The sequence below is a fragment of the Macaca fascicularis genome, chromosome 15 (assembly GCF_037993035.2).
Source record: "Macaca fascicularis isolate 582-1 chromosome 15, T2T-MFA8v1.1".
NCBI classification, from domain to species: domain Eukaryota; kingdom Metazoa; phylum Chordata; class Mammalia; order Primates; family Cercopithecidae; genus Macaca; species Macaca fascicularis.
In genome coordinates this window covers 51,841,384-51,847,383 of record NC_088389.1, presented here as the reverse complement: position 1 = coordinate 51,847,383, position 6,000 = coordinate 51,841,384, and positions in this window count along the sequence as shown.

Below are 6,000 nucleotides of genomic sequence, written 5' to 3'. Positions count from 1 at the left end.
GTGTGTATGGGGGTCAAATACAGAACTCAAGGAGTATCTCTATGATTTAGTCTTGAGCAATTTAGTAGAGAAGCATGCTTTGCTAAAAAATTCAGGAATATTGTTTAGGCCATGTTAATTTAAACTCAAAAAGCCCATTCAAGACCCAAATGAAGATGTTAGGTAGACAATTGAATGTAAGTGTCTGGATCTTAGTGGAAAGGCATTGCTGGATGCTTCGGTTTGAGATTTAACTGGATTATGAAGTGGCTGTGTATCTACAGGAGGACTTACTTGGCTGGTATTTACTTCATGTGGACATAAAATGTGGAAAGTAGGTACTACATATAACTTTATCATGGTGGCTGCCCCATGGTAAGCTTTTGTTGCCTGCCACATATTTTAATAGTTAGAATACTTTTTGTCTGCAAGTTATAAAACCTTAACTGGTTTTTAAAACAAGGTTGATATATAATTTTATATAATAAGAAATCATTGGGTAGGATAGCTCTAGAATTGGTTCATTCTATGGCACAAGAAATCATTAAGGATCCAGTTATTTTCATCTTTTATTATGTGCTCTTCTGGGTATATCAGTATATTCCTGATTATGACAACTAAATGGTAACATCCAGTGAAGGAAGAAGGTCTGTTTCTTTTCATTCATCTCTTTTATTTCATAAATGTTTTATTTAAGAAATTTTAGACATTCAGAAAAAATGGAAAGTAATTTTTGTTTTTTTTTCCAAATCATTTGAAATTAAGTTACTGACACCATGACACTTTCTTCTAAATACTTTGACATGCTTCATTAAAGAATTACAGTATCATGCTTAAAGACAGTACAATCATCAGACTTAAGGAAATTAACAATAATTTAGTAATATCATTTCAAATCTAGTATATATTCAAATTCTCCGTTAGCGCCCAAATATCTTTTATATTTATTTTTTAAAAGTCTAAGATCCAGTGATTATGCATCCATTGTATTTGTTTTTTGCTTTAGTCTCTTTTTATCCCGAACAGTCCCCATACCTTTTTATTTTAATGACACTGATGCTTTCGAACAGTTCAGGCCTTGCAATATGTACCACATACTGAATTTATCTGATCGTTTTCTTGAAATTTTTCCTCCATTCATTGGATATCTAGACACTAGGCTTAGTGCTTGAGTAGATTTAGATTATTTTTGGCAAAATAACTTTATGGATCATGCTATGCACTGCACATCAGAGCATATCGGGATACAATGAATGTCCTAGTATTAATGATAAGTTTGATTATTTGATTAAGGTGGTGACAGTCATATATCCATTATAAAAGCATATATTCTCTTCAAAGTTCAGTAATCAATCTTGGGGAGGAGGTGATACTTTGCCAGCATGCTGTTCCTCAGCTAGTGGTTTTAGCATCAATTGATGATACTTACTTGAATTGATTATTACATTGGGGATTACAAAATATTGTTCTAATTCTACCTTTCACATTTATTACTTTGTAATTTTCTTTAAAAAAGATAACTTCACTTTTTACTTAAATGTTCCTATGGATTCATGCATTTATTTTGAATTAAATGTTATGGTTGTTTATAGTGATTGCTCTTTTTGATGCTTAAATTGACCCCAGTTTTGCCAGTGGCAATACCTTTGAGCTGGCTCCTGTGTTCTTTTGACATTATCCCTTTAGTTTTCTGGCAAAATAAAGTGTCTAGGATTAACCTTTGTACTTTTCTGTCCTAGACATAGAATTAGCCATATTTTTCAAGAAGGTGTTATTCCCGTAAGTGGGGACTGGCAATTAGAAATCAAGATATATACTAGGTGTGCTTATTGATGGTGGCTTATCAGTCATTCTAACTTCTGTTAGTGGAAAGAGCTAGCATATGTTATGGGCCTTCAAAAAGTTCTTGGAAAATGTGTATTATGAAAAACTATGCATGGATTTTAAAATTTTGCACCAAAATAAACTTATACAACTTGTTACAACATGTATGAACAAGATCTAGTTTGAAGTACTCAGAAGGCTGAGATGGCGGTTGAAGACAGCACCCATTAGAGCAACATAAATTCTGCTAAAATTCAAGCCAAAAAAACATAAATTTATGATGAAGCCTGGGTGGAAGAATATGAAATGATTGTTGCTTTACGAAAGGTTGCTGGGAGCAATGCCCCAAATAAATGAGCAGTTTACAAATGGATGACTTGTTTTAAGAAGAAATGAGGCAATGTTGAAGATGAAGCCTGCAGTAGCAGGCCATCCATATCAATTTGCAAGGAAAAAATTATCTTGTTCATGCCCTAATTGAAGAGGACCAGTGATTAATGGTACAAACAGTAGCCAACACCATAGACATCTCAATTAGTTAAGTCACAATTCTGACTGAAAAATTAAAGTTGAGTAAGCTTTCTCCTCAATGTGTGCCAAAACCCCCTACCCAGGTTGGCTGCAGACAAAAGCAGAGCTTTCAATGGAAATTTTTTTTTTATATACTTTATAGAACTCAAATACCATTTGACCCAGCCATCCCATTACTGGGTATATACCCAAAGAATTATAAATCATGCTGCTATAAAGACACATGCACACATATGTTTATTGTGGCACAATTCACAATAGCAAAGACTTGGAACTAACTCAATGGAAATTTTAAGTGAGATGAAACTCCTGAAGCATTTCTTTGAAGAATTGTAACAGATGAAACATGGCTTTACCGGTACAATTCTGAATACAAAGCACAATCAAAGCAATGGCTACCAAAAGGAGGAAGTGGTCCAATAAAGCAAAAGTGACTGGTCAAGGGCAAAGGTCATGACAACAGTTTTTGGGGATGCTCAAGGTATTTTGCTTGTTGACTTTCTGGAGGGCCAAAGGATGATAACATCTGCTTATTATGAGAGTATCTGAGAAAGTTAACCAAAGCTTTAGCAGAAAATGCCCAGGAAAGCTTTTTAAAGAGTCCCTCACTACAACAGTGGACCTGCTGATTCCTCTCATTGCACAGGGTAAGAGTTTTGATGAGAAATCACTGAGCATCCACTGTGCAGTCCTGATTTGAATTCTTCTGACTTCTTTTTGTTTCCTAACCTTAAAAAAACCTTTAAGGGGGTACCCGTTTTCCTTCAGTTAACAATGTAAAAAAGACTGCATTGAGTTGGTTAAATACATAGGACCTCAATTCTTTAGAAATGGACTAAATGACTGGTGTCATTGCTTACAAATGTGTCTTGAACTTGATGGAGCTTATGTTGAGAAATAAAGTTTATATTTTACATTTTTATCTTTTCCATTTTCCATAAGATTTTGAAGTCCCCTCATGTGTTAGTGTAATCTATATAATAAGTTTGTTTTGATATTTTCAGTTTAAATCTAACATTATGCTGTCTTATTTTACTTTGTATGTTTTCTTAAAATATAAATAATATATATGCAACAAATTATAATACATGTGAACTAACTTAAAAATTATATCAACAATGCTACTAAAAAATTCTGAGTGAATTTTTTTTAAGATTTCTTTGTAGTTCTTTTTGGTTTTAGAATATCACTAAAGATGTATAATCAGATAAATACAGTACATTGACATGATTGTGACTGTTATTGGTTTGGTATAGAGTTAGGTTCAGTTGTTTCGTGTCTTTTTTAGAAGTAAAGAAAACTGACTTTTTATAAAAATGATTTTTGCAATGATAGTTTCCATATCCATACCCATCAGCAACATATGAAAAAATCGTCTTCACCACAGCTATACTAACATTGGGGATTTGTATTTTTTTCACGTATTAATGTAGAATGACACATGTACATATATTTATTGAAGTCGCCTAGAAATTCGTAACAATTGTCACAATAATAAGTGTAAAAGATAGTGATATTACCAAACATCCTTCTCCCTTCCTTCCTAGAAGATCTGTGTGACCTCTTCTCAAGTCTCATGGTCAAGGAAATGGGATTTTCAATATCGGTCTTAACTAATCAGTATTTATTTCTGAGTCACATGGAAGACAGATGGAAACCAGGACAAAATCTAGCCTCCATCAGCAAAGAAGAAGGGAGAGGGATGTTTGACAACATCACTGTCTTTTACATTTATTATTATGATAATTGTTATGAATTTCTAGGCCACTTCACTAGATACATGTACATGTGCCATTCTACATTAATATGTGAAAACATACAAATCCTCAATGTTAATATCGCTGTGGTGAAGATGATTTTTTCATATGTTGCTAGTGGGTGTGGAAATGGAAACTATCATTGCAAAAATCAGTTTTATAAGACATTTATGAATAGGAACAGCTCCAGTCTCCAGCTCCCAGCGCGAGCGACATAGAAGATGGGTGACTTCTGCATTTTCAACTGAGGTACCAGGTTCATCTCACTAGGGAGTGCCGGACAATCGGTGCTGGTCAGCTGCTGCAGCCCAACCAGTGAGAGCTGAAGCAGGGCGAGGCATCGCCTCACCTGGGAAGCACAAGGGGGAAGGGAATCCCTTTTCCTAGCCAGGGGAACTGAGACACACAACACCTGGAAAATAGGGTAACTCCCACCCCAACACTGCACTTTACCAAGGGTCTTAGCAAACGGCCCACCAGGAGATTATATCCCACACCTGACTGGGAGGGTTCCACCCCCATGGAGCCTCCCTCATTGCTATTACAGCAGTCTCCATTCTAACTGCAAGGCAGCAGCAAGGCTGGGGGAGGGGCGCCCGCCATTGCTGAGGCTTAAGTAGGTAAACAAAGCCGCTGGGAAGCTCGAACTGGGTGGAGCCCACAGCAGCTCAAGGAGGCCTGCCTGCCCCTGTAGACTCCACCTCTGGGGAAAGGGCACAGCTAAACAAACAAAAAAAGCAGCAGAAACCTCTGCAGACACAAACGACCCTGTCTGACAGCTTTGAAGAGAGCAGTGGATCTCCCAACACAGAGGTTGAGATCTGAGAATGGACAGACTGCCTGCGCAAGTGAGTCCCTGACCCCTGAGTACCCTAACTGGGAGACATCCCGCACTAGGGGCAGACCGACACCCTACACCTCACACGGTGGGGTACACCCCTGGGATGAAGCTTCCAAAGCAAGAATGAGACAGGTACACTTGCTGTTCAGCAATATTCTATCTTCTGCAACCTCTGCTGCTGATACCCAGGCAAACAGAGTCTGGAGTGGACCTCAGGCAATCTCCAACAGACCTACAGCTGAGGGTCCTGACTGTTAGAAGGAAAACTAACAAATAGGAAGGACACTCACACCAAAACCCCATCAGTACGTCACCAGCATCAAAAACCAAACGCAGATAAAACCATAAAGATGGGGAAAAAGCAGGGCAGAAAAGCTGGAAATTCAAAAAATAAGAGTGCATCTCCCCCTCCAAAGGAACGCAGCTCATCACCAGCAACAGATCAAAGCTGGACAGAGAATGACTTTGACGAGTTGAGAGAAGAAGCCTTCAGTCCATCAAACTTCTCAGAGCTAAAGGAGGAATAATGTACCCAGTGCAAAGAAACTAAAAATCTTGAAAAAAGAATGGAAGAATGGATAACTAGAATAATTAATGCAAAGAAGGCCATAAACAAACTGACAGAGATAAAAACTGACACGAGAAATACGTGACAAATGCACAAGCTTCAGTAACCAACTCGATCAACTGGAAGAAAGAGTATCAGCGATTGAGGATAAAATGAATGAAATGAAGCGAGAAGAGAAGTCTAAAGAAAAAAGAGGAAAAAGAAATGAACAAAGTCTTCAAGAAGTATGGGATTATGTGAAAAGACCAAATCTACGTCTGATTGGGGTGCCTGAAAGTGAGGGGGAAAATGGAACCAAGTTGGAAAACACTCATCAGGATATCATCCAGGAGAACTTCCACAACCTAGTAAGGCAGGCCAATATTCAAATTCAGGAAATACAGAGAATTCCACAAAGATACTCCTTCAGAAGAGCAACTCCAAGACACATAATTGTCAGATTCACCAAAGTTCAAATGAAGGAAAAACTGTTAAGGGCAGCCAGAGAGAAAGGTCGGGTT